Raw genomic sequence first — 12,885 nt, 5'->3', positions numbered from 1 at the left:
AGGAGCTTGTTTTGATGGAGGTTTTCAGCGTGTACTCAGGAGCTTGTTTTGATGGAGGTTTTCAGTGTGTACTCAGGAGCTTGTTTTGATGGAGGTTTTCAGTGTGTACTCAGGAGCTTGTTTTGATGGAGGTTTTCAGCGTGTACTCAGGAGCTTGTTTTGATGGAGGTTTTCAGCGTGTACTCAGGGAGCTTGTTTTGATGGAGGTTTTCAGCGTGTACTCAGGAGCTTGTTTAGATGGAGGTTTTCAGCGTGTACTCAGGAGCTTGTTTAGATGGAGGTTTTCAGCGTGTACTCAGGAGCTTGTTTTGATGGAGGTTTTCAGCGTGTACTCAGGAGCTTGTTTTGATGGAGGTTTTCAGCGTGTACTCAGGGAGCTTGTTTTGATGGAGGTTTTCAGCGTGTACTCAGGCGCTTGTTTTGATGGAGGTTTTCAGCGTGTACTCAGGAGCTTGTTTTGATGGAGGTTTTCAGCGTGTACTCAGGAGCTTGTTTTGATGGAGGTTTTCAGCGTGTACTCAGGAGCTTGTTTTGATGGAGGTTTTCAGCGTGTACTCAGGAGCTTGTTTTGATGGAGGTTTTCAGCGTGTACTCGGGAGCTTGTTTTGATGGAGGTTTTCAGCGTGTACTCGGGAGCTTGTTTTGATGGAGGTTTTCAGCGTGTACTCAGGGAACTTGTTTTGATGGAGGTTTTCAGCGTGTACTCAGGAGCTTGTTTTGATGGAGGTTCTCAGCGTGTACTCAGGAGCTTGTTTTGATGGAGGTTTTCAGCGTGTACTCGGGAGCTTGTTTTGATGGAGGTTTTCAGCGTGTACTCGGGAGCTTGTTTTGATGGAGGTTTTCAGCGTGTACTCGGGAGCTTGTTTTGATGGAGGTTTTCAGCGTGTACTCAGGAGCTTGTTTTGATGGAGGTTTTCAGCGTGTACTCAGGAGCTTGTTTTGATGGAGGTTTTCAGCGTGTACTCAGGGAGCTTGTTTTGATGGAGGTTTTCAGCGTGTACCCAGAAGCTTGTTTTGATGGAGGTTTTCAGCGTGTATTCAGGGAGCTTGTTTTGATGGAGGTTTTCAGCGTGTACTCAGGAGCTTGTTTTGATGGAGGTTTTCAGCGTGTACTCAGGAGCTTGTTTTGATGGAGGTTTTCAGCGTCTACTCAGGAGCTTGTTTTGATGGAGGTTTTCAGCGTGTACACAGGAGCTTGTTTTGATGGAGGTTTTCAGCGTGTACTCAGGAGCTTGTTTTGATGGAGGTTTTCAGCGTGTACTCAGGGAGCTTGTTTTGATGGAGGTTTTCAGCGTGTACTCAGGAGCTTGTTTTGATGGAGGTTTTCAGCGTGTACTCAGGAGCTTGTTTTGATGGAGGTTTTCAGCGTGTACTCAGGAGCTTGTTTTGATGGAGGTTTTCAGCGTGTACTCAGGGAGCTTGTTTTGATGGAGGTTTTCAGCGTGTACTCAGGAGCTTGTCATTCGCTCAGCGTCCGTCGCTGTAATCTGTCAGCATATGAGAGTCCTTCTATTCCTAACAAAGACCCTCTTGACATTGTCCTTTTCAAACCAAGCCTCTTCAGACAGCCGTACCTCGGCTATGGGGAATAGCAGCCTCTGCACAGCAGGGCACATCGTCACATCTGCCTCTAGTCCTACTGCATATATTTATTTTCTTCTTCTTCTTCTTCTTCTTCTTCTTCTTCTTCTTCTTCTTCTTCTTCTTCTTCTTCTTCTTCTTCATATTTTCATATCATACATATTTTCACTCATTTTCTCCCAGAATGTTCTACTGCGATTTTATAAACTCATAGTTTTTTTTTATTACTTTCCATTTATCATTTTCACCTGAAATGCTTAAATTTTAGTTGTATGTTATGTTTAACAACCATGTTGTTATTTATTTGTCTGATTATTGTTTGTTTATTCTTTGCTTGCTTTATCCTTTTATTTTTTTGCTAGCATTTCCAATTTGAAATGTCACCTTATTTTACCTTATTATCTCTTATTGGCGAGTACATGATAAGCTAGGTCTATATTGTCATGATATAATTATTAATTAGTTCCCTTAGTGTAGTGGTACCCTTAAGGACTCACTGTCAAGGTTTTCAAAGTCTGGCACTGTGGGCCTCCCCTCGGCCCTTGGACAAGCCTGCCCCCCCCCCTCCCCCCCACACAGTTTCCTTGTTTAGTATCGCTTAATTCCTAGATGCCTATGGTATCGTGATTGTTATTTTATCCCATAGACACTCAGTAATTGAGCCAAGATAGCCTGATATTTCTGTTTGACTTCACACTACATCAAATACATAAAAAGGTCTGCTGCTGAAGGCATTTATTTGTTTCTGACTCTGACTCAAACATTTCAGCTGTTCTATGTCATCTCCTTTTGTAATAACTAAAAGTAATATTTATTCACTTCCATTCACTGAGCCTCCCCTGAAACTGTTTGGAGCCCCCCCTGGGGAGGACCGCCTCCCACTTTGAAAACGTCTGCTGTAGAACATTATTGTCTTCTGCTGCGGATACGCATACAGTTCCTATTAAAAAAGAACTATCAATGAGGTCCACTACCAGCGTTGTGTTGCCATCAGCGTTGATGTTCTCCCTGCTCCACAGAGTGCGTTGACTTTAGAATGGATTCACCAGAAAAGGATCAGTTCAACTTCACGAAGGCGTGTTCAACCAGGGTTTTTTTCTCCACTACTGAAAAGCAAGGCTGTGTGGCGAGTCATGTCCCGCTGTGACACTGTTAGCTCAATGCACTGCAATTACCCAGAATCATTTACTTTTCATCCTCCATTATGACAAAGAGAACTGTGAACTGCCAGCCATCAAAACACATGAAGCCAGGATTACTCGTCCTCCCACAGAGGCTGCTGTGTCCAGCAATACGCTAATGCTCCCCTCTGAGCTAGTGCTGATCAAACAGCCCTTTCTTCCTATTCACATAGGTTGGTGGTGGTACCCAACTGGAGCCAGATTGGACATACCATTTTGGAGACATTAAATGTACGCAAACATACAATACAGATGTGTTTGCAGAAGGTTCTTTACATAGGTTTTATATTTTCTAATTCATTAACATAATAAAACTCGATGCTTGTGTGTTTCAACTATTGAATAAACCTTGTAATCTTGGGGGAAATTCCTTGCCTCTGCCCATTTATTCCTGGTCACCCGTGTCTTAAGAATCTTGAGCGGTTTTGTTGGTTTGAGGATTTAAAGGGCAGTTCACCCTAAATTAAAAGGCATAACCTGGACCTTGCCCCGTGGTTCTCATCACACTTGCCTAAACATAACCAATGTTGTTAAAGTTTTTTTATTTGCTTTTTTAAGGCCATTTTAAGGTTAGAAAGGCAGCAAGGTTTTCAATTTAACCAGTTTTGTTTGAAATGTACGTTAATATTCTACATATCCCTGGTTTGCATAACACGTAATGCCAAAGTTGTATTCTGGTGATTAGGTTGTTTGTGCACAGCCAACTCTCCAATGGACCTTTGTGATGGAGACAGACGTTGATAGGTGATTCCTGATGTCTCATGTGAGCTACTGCTGCAGGTAAACGTCCAGTTCCATGGCACACGGCTGATAAATTGTCTCAGCTTGAAGGCATCATGGGGATCTGACACCTCGTTGAGTTAATTGGCTGATTATTCCCATGCCGGTGGTAATTAGTGCTTCACCGTCATGCAATTGATCCAGTTTGTGGGGGGGGGGGGGGGGTGTTTGAGCTGGATGCGTCTGATTGGCTGACAGACTGTTTTTACCCTCCTGCTGGGCGTCTCCGCAGAGGGAAACTGCGTGGCTGCTATTTCCACCGTTTTAATTAAACCTCTTAGAAGTGATCTGCAGGGGTGGGACTCACCTACACTGTTCACTTAAGGGTGAATACTGCTCAATCTAAGAATTCAAATATAATTCATATGGTATATTTATTTATTTTTTAATTTATACAGTACACACACTGGGGAACTAATCTCCAGCATGAAAGCTATAGAAGCTACAGAATATATAATGAAGCATGGTAAAGGTAAAGGCTAGACGCTTTCTGCAGAGTTCTGCTGACAGAGCAGGATTTGTGATGGTGTCATCAGCTTTCACTTTTTAAGGAACGATCATATACGTATTGATCCGGGAGAAGCTGTTTCTGTCTGAAGGATCCGAGGTAAGTTGGACCCAAATACAGCACATTTCACCAGCGAACTCTCTCTCACACACACACACACGCACGCACACACACGCACACGTGCGCGCACACACAAAGTCAAGACTCCTTTGTAGCTACCTGTAGCAGACAAACGGATCAATATGATTGCTGACTCCATTAAATCATCAACAGAAAGTGCCTGTGGAGTTCGTCCACTCAGCTTCTCCCACCTCCACCATGCTCGAAAGCAGGGCTTCTCAAACCTTTTGCAGGTGTGAGCGCACACATATTCACTCCACTTGTCCCATACAAAGGACCACAATGGAAACAAGCCCGTGGGCTTTATTGTGTTTTATTCCTTTTGATCAATATTTTTGTTGTATTGTCTTGCACAATTCTGCTCTTATTGAATCAATAAAGTTATCAATCAATCAAAAAATTTCAGGCGTGGCCCAATCTGAATCCAGACAGATAAGAACCAGTTATTGACAACAATCTGATATATAGATGTTGTATGTAAAAGGTTGTATGGGCTCAGGCCCATACAGAATAACATCTCTAAAAAACCTTCTGACTGTGGGACTTTTTGCACTTTGTTAAGCTGTGCTAGGAGGATCAGAAAAGCCTTTTCTATCAACCCCTAATTAAACTGACGCAAATTAGACCACGGACCCCCATCTGAGAAGATTTTGCTTTTAGATGCTTCATTACATTAAGTGTGTAAAACCCATGACCAAAAATATAGGCATACATTCTGTCAGTTATTTATGGATGTGTGACAAATAATACGGTTGTGTGTGTGTGTGTGTGTGTGTGTCTGTGTGTGTGTGTGTGAGAGAGTGTGTGAGAGAGAGTGTGTGAGAGTGTGAGAGAGAGTGGGGGAGTTTCAGTTCTGATTATTTGCCCCCAGAAAAAGCATAGAAAATGTGGTTGTGTCTCTAACTTGTCAGCCTTCTTACACTTCCCTGGCCCATGAGTGGCATATCCGTCATGATGGCTGTGTGTGCATCCTTGGCACGTGCAGTGTGGGTGTCTTGACTGTTCATTTCCACTGCATGGACAGAAAATGAGCACAGCGGCGTGCGCGTCCACGCACTCCTGCCTATACGCGTCAGATCAGCTGTCGGACTCTTAACGTTAGCTTGAGTGGCGCTGTCTGGCGCTAACGTTAGCTTGAGTGGCGCTGTCTGACGCCAACGTCAGTTTGAGTGGCATCGGATGTGACGGCTGGCTGTTTGGTTCCACCTACGCTGCCATCGCTCCTGTCAGAGCCACCCCACCCCACGTCACACACACACACACACACACACACACACACACACACACACACACACACACACACACACACACCTGACACCTTGAAGTTCTCCTCAAAAGCCTTTCGCCCTCGTCTCCGGGCTGACAGGACCGAAGACGGAAAGATCCTCCGAATTGTGCCCTTCACACTGGGCTTGTTAGCGGCTGACATTTTGGTGCTAAAGAAGCAATTGAGGAGCATTGATTGGAGGGGAAGGGCCGGCGCTGGAAAAGAGGAGCGATCGATGGGCTCTACAGAGCCGGGTGCAGGTACACAGGTAGAGCTCCTTCCACAACAAAAGGTCCAATGTCCAGAGCTCACAGACACAATCAGCTGAAAAGCACACGCTGCCAGCAGCAGCAGGTGGTGTCGGGAGTGCACAGAGTCAATTGAGTGTGCTTATTTCTGTGGCGTATGTGTCTGTCTGCTGCACTGTGGGTAATGGTTGGGTAGGCCTAGATGTTGTTTTTCTCTCTCTCTTTCAGTCACCCACACAGACACATAACATAAAAGGCGGTTGATGAGAAGATCAACTTCTTCAGTGTGTGGGCATGCATTTCCTTTGATGATGATGGCTGGTTAATTCATCTGGTGTAAAGGCGCTCTGCAGCATTTAGCAGAACGGGGGGACAAATGTTGTGGTTTTTGGGTTTAAAATCGGAGCGTCGACTTGAGTAACACTCGCATTATTATGAGCTGGCAAATGAGCCGTGTCCACTGGGTGCTTCCTGCTTCCTGCTTCCTGCTCCTCCAACTGATTAGAAACTGAATGATGTGGATTATTTGGGGCTCTTGTTCACTCTCTCTTCCTCCCCTCTGCTTTTCTTGACCAATATGTTTTTTTCAAGGCTCAGTATTAGGCTACAGAGCCGTTCCAAAAAATTTGAATATCATGGAAAAGGTATTTTTTTCCATAATTCCTTTCAAAAAGTGAAACTTTCATAGATTATAGATTCATTACACAAAAAGTGAAATATTTCTAGCCTTTATTTGTTTAATTTTTCATAATTTTGGCCTGCAGCTCCAGAAAACCCCCAAAACAGTATTTCAAGGCTCCAGCCTCAGTCCACTCCCTCTGAATCTCCGCCAATTTTCTTTAAATTGTCTTTGCTTGACAATCCGCTGAAGCCCGCGGTCATCCATGGTATTTCCATGATATTCAAATTTTTTGGAAAGGATCTGTAAATGTACCTCCGCCAGTGGAGTTGGATGGTCGTTACCGTAGCTTTTCAACCCATTCTGTCTGTTTGCCCATTTGCAATGATAAGAGAGAATGTGATTATTGGAAGCAGGAGTGATACGGAGGAGGAGGAGTGATACGGAGGAGGAGGAGTGATACGGAGGAGGAGGAGTGATACGGAGGAGGAGGAGGTGACGTTTCTGTGCTGACTGAATTCTAAATGAAAGGCAGAGGAGATGAAAGGGATTGAGGCTCGCCCCTGCACACTGCCTGACATCCTCCAAGGAGGATTCTGGGGGAATAAACGGCTTATTTAAAGATAAACAAATATGGAGGGGGGGGGGGGGGGGCATCTGATTGCATGATGATGTAGGAGAGAGAGAGAGAGAAGCAGAATGAATGACCTACAAGGGAAGGAGGGAGGACAAGTTGATCGTGAGGAAGGGGCAGAACAACACTGAAGTGAACGAACTTGTTTGTGGGGGTGGTCAAGCAAGAGTTAATTGGCTAGATTTGCATGCCAGATTACCTCGACTATTGGCCGTACTCTGGGTTAGCTAAATTCTCTCATACAATCACTCGTGGCTCGTGTCAAAAAAAATACCAGACGCGGAAACGCGTCACTGCGGCCGGTGTGGCCGGTCCAATCAGGGCTTGGAAATTAAACGGTCTGCGCTTCCAGACGCTTCACTTCGCTTCCGTTTCCAGTGTGTTTGCGCCGTGATCCCCCCACGCGCTGTCCTGCCGGTGAAACGCCTCGCTGTCAGGTGAAAAGAAGCTGCTGGCGACTGCACATGTATCGGAGGAAGCGTGCCCCTCAAATCAGCAGAAGGGGTGGAGCAATGATCGAGACAGCAGGGGGAATTGGCCAATTGCAATTGGGGACAAAATAGGAGAAAAAAACGGAAAACAAACAAACAAAAACTTTTGCACTTATTTTAATTGACTTATTTAATATCTCCTATCTTTGATGATCTTTATACTTGTTTGTTGATTTGTTTTTACACGTTGCATCTTTTCTCTTTATACACTTATTTATTTGATTGTTTCCTGTTATTTTGTATCGTTTTATTATTATTATTTAACATATTTTGACTCAACCTCATTGTAAATGATGGGCCAGCCCTCAGTGATTTGTCCCAGTTTGAATAAGAGAAAAGGAAAGATGACTGCTATGGAACACGGAGGAAGTTGGAGGGTTTGCGTTTGCTTTTCCTCAGGGATTTGGAGGACCTCAGAATCCCTGAGAAAGCAGGGACAGCCGTCTAACTTCCCTATTCCCAAGGCGACAGAGCGGCGCCGACAACACCGAGCGAAGCCGACGACAACGCCGAGGCAAACGGGAAGAGGTGCTTCTTACAGCGGCTGCCATCTTCTTTACTGCGGTAATAAGCAGCAGGCTTTTTTACCCAGAACCCCTTGGGACCAGGACATGAGAAGAAAAGCCATGTGATCCCCTCGGGCTACACACTCTCACACACCTCAACCTAATGTGATATCTGGGCTTCAGTAGAGTTAACCACATGTGCGGACAGACTTCCTCGCACGTCTTCCTGAGTGTAATTACCTTGCAACCTATTTAATTTCCCTCGTGCAGCGACACTGAGGTGTGCTCCACAACACCTGCACATCATTTACATACTATGAAACGTGACATTCTATGTAAGAAGGGAAGAAAGAATGAGGAGGAATGTGTAGAGGAGAATATGTTGACACTTACTGAGCTTTGGGAGCTCACCTGATCACCTGATCACCCATGTGATATCACCATTACTACAGTTCCGGCTTTTGCACCCAGAGTGACCCACAACGAGACAATAAAATATTTGACAACAGCAGCCTTCACACCCTTACTGTCAATTGTTACCAGCATGCTATACTTAGTATATTTAGAGAAATGGGTAACACTTTATAATAACGTTCAGTCGTAAGTCATTTATAAGCCTTTAGTTAATGATGCACTAATCACTTACAAAACATGAATATACATTTGTAGATGATTAATAAATGCTATGTTAACATCACCAATAAGTAAGTCAGCTATAAACTTTTAGTAAATGACGTGTTCCTCACCTGTTGTAAATGATGTGTAAATCATTTACAATTAATTTACGAGGCTTTCTGCATCCCCTAATCTAAAGTGTAAACCATTCATCACACATAAATGTGTTGCATACAAGGGGGTAGCTCGTGTCAAAATTGAAGCCAATGTGGAAGTGCACTTAAACCTGCATTATTTCGAATGACCTGCAGGGGGCGACCCATTGGTCTGTGGACTTCTGTTTTTTGACGCCTCACGTATGGCCTTTTGGCCATTGCCATCTTGGATCTCGACACAAGTCCAGGGGTTTCCCACAGAGCACGGCCTGCTATTGGTCCGTGATCAGCGAGCTGTGTGATCAGTGAACAAGTGACCTGTCAATCACACCCCAAAACATAGTCTGCAACTACATCATAGTCTGAAACTAGCAATTGAGACATAAACGCATTAGGAAAGTGTTTACTGAGGCCATACTTGAGGCTTCAAAACAGAAGTCCACAAACCAATGGGTCGCCCCCTGCAGGCAGAGAGGACACTTCCGCATTGGCTTCTATTTTGACAAACAGTATGCAACACATTTATGTGTGATGAATGGTTTTACACTTTAGATTAGGGGATGCAGCAAGCCTTGTAAATGAATTGTAAATTATTTACACATCATTTATAACAGGTGAGGAACACTTAATTTACTAAATAGATGACTTACAACACATTTGTGATATGTTAACATAACATTTATTAATCATCTACAAAATGTATATTCATGATTTGTAAATGGTTAGTTCATCATTAACTAAAGGCTTATAAATGACTTAGGACTGAACGTTATTAGAAAGTGTTACCGAAAAATGAGTCAAATAGGCTAAGAAACTGGACGGACAAACCCCATCTTTATTTGTCACAAACACCATCGTGGCATGCACACACGCACAGCAGCCACACACACACACACACACACACACACACACACACATTTTGGAGGTGCCGTGAAATTCGTCCTGCGCATTTGACCCATCCTGGCTCGTCCTTCCACCACAGCATGGCCATGAGCATCACGTCACAGTGATTCTTGTGTAATATTTCTTTCTTTGCCCTTTGCGTGTTTGTCAATGCACGAGATAAACTGTAACATTACTGACAAACTGTATGGAGGAGTGGCAGGTTTGTTTATTGTACGTTAATGAGTGTGTTGATGAGAGAAAAAAGGAAGCAGAGAGAAGCTGAAGGGAACAGAGAAAGGGAAGTGAAGCACACCAATAGTGCCAACAGTTGGCACGGTTTTGTTCCTGTGGCCGTACCGTCTTTTAGACAGGGAGCTGGTTTGGAGAAGGAGTGAAGGCAGTGCAGGACGGAGAGAAAAACAGCCATAGGGCCTGTGTCCACCTAGCGTCTTTTCCTCAGGTCCAGCGTCTTTTTTCAGTTGTTTCCAATGGGGGGAGAGCGTATGCGAGCGCACACGGACGTGTAGAGAAAGTGCGCAGCGCCCAGCGTCTATTTTCGGCGTTTTTGTGCCCCCGACTCCCAGCGCTCCCAGCGTTTCCAGCTGAAAATATTTTAACTTTTCAGAAAGACGCTGGTGTCGGCTGCTCTTTTTCTGGCAACTAATCATATGGAAAAACTATCGCAACAGAGACAGAACGGCTCAATTGTGGGAGCAGATCGGCTAGACACTTAATATTTCTGGTGAGTGTTGTGCTTACTGCTTTTAATAGCGTAGCCTACCTGTGTTGGTAGCTTGCTAGCTGTCAGCTATCAAGCTGAACTAACATTACTTGCAGACTGCTTCCTTGTATATTGTGCGCTGGGATCAGCGTTCCCCAGCGCACTCCCAGCGTTTAACGTCGGAAAAAGACGCTAGGTGGACACAGACCCATAGAGAGGGTCTCCCAGAGGCTGGGCAGATGTGCTTCTCTTCAGAAAGGACACAGTGCAGGGAGTGACTGTAGAGCCTCCAGACTGGAACCCACTCTCTTCTCCTTTCACTCACTCAAACCTCCTCCTCGCCCCCCATGGATAACTTCCCGAAACTCCTGCTTTTCTTAACCAACAGGAAGGCCACCATCGGCTACAGTTTCATGGCACTTCTGACTATCGGCGGGGAGGGAATCCTCTCCGTGGTCTCCTTCCAGTGCCCCTGCCATCACAGCCAGAATTTTGCCTACGGGCTCACGTTCCTGTTGGGCCCGGCCACGGTGCTGCTGCTTCTGGGTCTGTTCTTCAACTGCAGGCTGTGGAGACTCTACACTGGCTGCTGCCTGAAGCCCAAGAAGCTTTGCCCCCAGGGGAACCGCTTGAAGTGCCTCGCAGTGTTTGGGAGCATCCTCTTCAGGGCCTGTGTAGCCCCTATCATGTGGCTATGCGTGGCCCTGCTCAATGGGACCTTCTACGAGTGCGCCGTCAGCGGTCTCGACCATAAGTTTGTGGTGGATCTATTCTGCAAAAACAAGGCGGTCGACTGCTGGGAGGACCTGGCCCGGGTGCCTTGTGACGACTCCAAGCAGGAGCTGCTGTCGATGTTGAGGGCGCAGTCACAGGTGAGAGATGCAGAGATGGTCACAAGTATTTTTTTTCCAAGTCCAAGTCAAGTCTCAAGTCAAGTCAAGTCAAGTCAAGCAGTGATTAGTTGACATTAATATTAGTAGGCATTTCCTTAATGTTAATGCACCAAGAAATAGAAAAACAAATGTTCACCAGTCCCAAATCTCGAGTCCAAGTTGAGTCTCAAGTCTTTTGAGGACAAGTCTCAGGTCACTGTGTGCGTGTGACTTAAGTGCAACTTGAGTTCAAGTCGCAAGTCCATGTCCATCTTTGATCTGTGTGACATCCTTTGATCACAAGAATAAGACTAACATATTGGTGTATTCAGGTTTCTAATAATAAATACATAAATATCAGCTAATATATGGGGCAAATATTGGGCTTTTCATGGTCATCCACATCTGCTGATATGCAGTTTGAGATTGTATAATCGATCAATCCAACACTTGTTTTTTATGGAATGCACTTGACCTGACCTGATTCTAATGCGTTGGGATACCACACAAATATACACAAATATACTTCAAGGCATGATATGAGTAACATGTGATCTCTAGTAGGGTTTCAGGGTGTTCTACCATTCTCATCTCTCATGTCTGTGCACCTGCAGATCATCTCTCATGTCTGTGCACCTGCAGATCATCTCTCATGTCTGTGCACCTGCAGATCATCTCTCATGTCTGTGCACCTGCAGATCATCTCTCATGTCTGTGCACCTGCAGATCATCTCTCATGTCTGTGCACCTGCAGATCATCTCTCATGTCTGTGCACCTGCAGATCCTGGGCTGGTGTGTCATCATGATAGTGGCCACCGTCTGCCTCCTCTGCACCTGCTACACAAACTTCCGCTCCAAGGTGAGCTACCTGCAGCTGGCATTCAGGAAGAAGTACATGGAGAAGGAGAGGGAGCGCTTCGACACCTTCTCCCTGGAATATGCCACCAAGCTGGCAGAGAGGAACCTCGACAGCTTCTTTGAGAACTGCAAGGACCCTGGTCCATTCCTGTTCCCCGACCACAAAGCGTGGGAGCAGATCTCTGCCCATACCTTCTCCAGGAGTGAGCAATACTACAGCACCTTGCACCAGTATGTGGAGAAGAGAGGCAGGGACCTCAGCCCGGAGAGGAGACTTAATGACTTGGAGAATGGCATAGAGATGGATAGATGCCCACAAGAAGAACCAGCTGAATTGCTGAAGATGGTTGAATAGCGGATGAGAAAATGTATAATTTGTGAAAGAAAGAATGAAGTAGGCTAGTAAAACACAAACAAATGGGGGGGGGGGGGATTTTTGGCTGCTGAGAGAGAGAAAATCAGAATGAGCAACTAAAGGGTTAACAGAATGGTTTTCTGCTGCTGGCTTGCAGGCAGGGACTCAGCTCAACACAAGAGAAAGCAGTGAGTGAGCGATGATTCAGGCTGAGAGAGAGAGAGAGAGAGAGAGAGAGAGAGAGAGAGAGAGAGAGAGAGAGAGAGAGAGAGAGAGAGAGAGAGAGAGAGAGAGAGAGAGAGAGAGAGAGAGAGAGAGAGAGAGAGAGAGAGAGAGAGAGAGAGAGGATTCCCATGGCAGCGCTCTCAAAAGTTTGGAAAACAGGAACTGGCATGTTTTTATTGTTGTTGTTTTAAGTGGGAATTATGCCTATATTATCTATACTAATAATCGAAGCTGTATTAAAGGAATACTCTGCCTATTTTCAA

General features: G+C 45.1%; 1 pseudogene across 1 annotated transcript; it reads left to right on the top strand.

Annotated features, from left to right (window-relative positions):
- Positions 1 to 10,618: 10,618 nt before the first annotated feature.
- LOC310786196 (calcium homeostasis modulator protein 5 pseudogene) lies at positions 10,619 to 12,397 on the top strand (annotated as a pseudogene). The gene is made up of 2 exons (XR_014554083.1): positions 10,619 to 11,183; positions 11,966 to 12,397. The product of XR_014554083.1 is annotated as a calcium homeostasis modulator protein 5 pseudogene (transcript).
- The last annotated feature ends 488 nt before the right edge of the window (positions 12,398 to 12,885 follow it).

The sequence above is a fragment of the Poromitra crassiceps genome, assembly GCF_964638095.1.
Source record: "Poromitra crassiceps genome assembly, chromosome: 12".
NCBI lineage: Eukaryota > Metazoa > Chordata > Actinopteri > Beryciformes > Melamphaidae > Poromitra > Poromitra crassiceps.
Note: the sequence above shows the minus strand (reverse complement) of the source record. Positions and strands in the feature narration are given on the sequence as shown.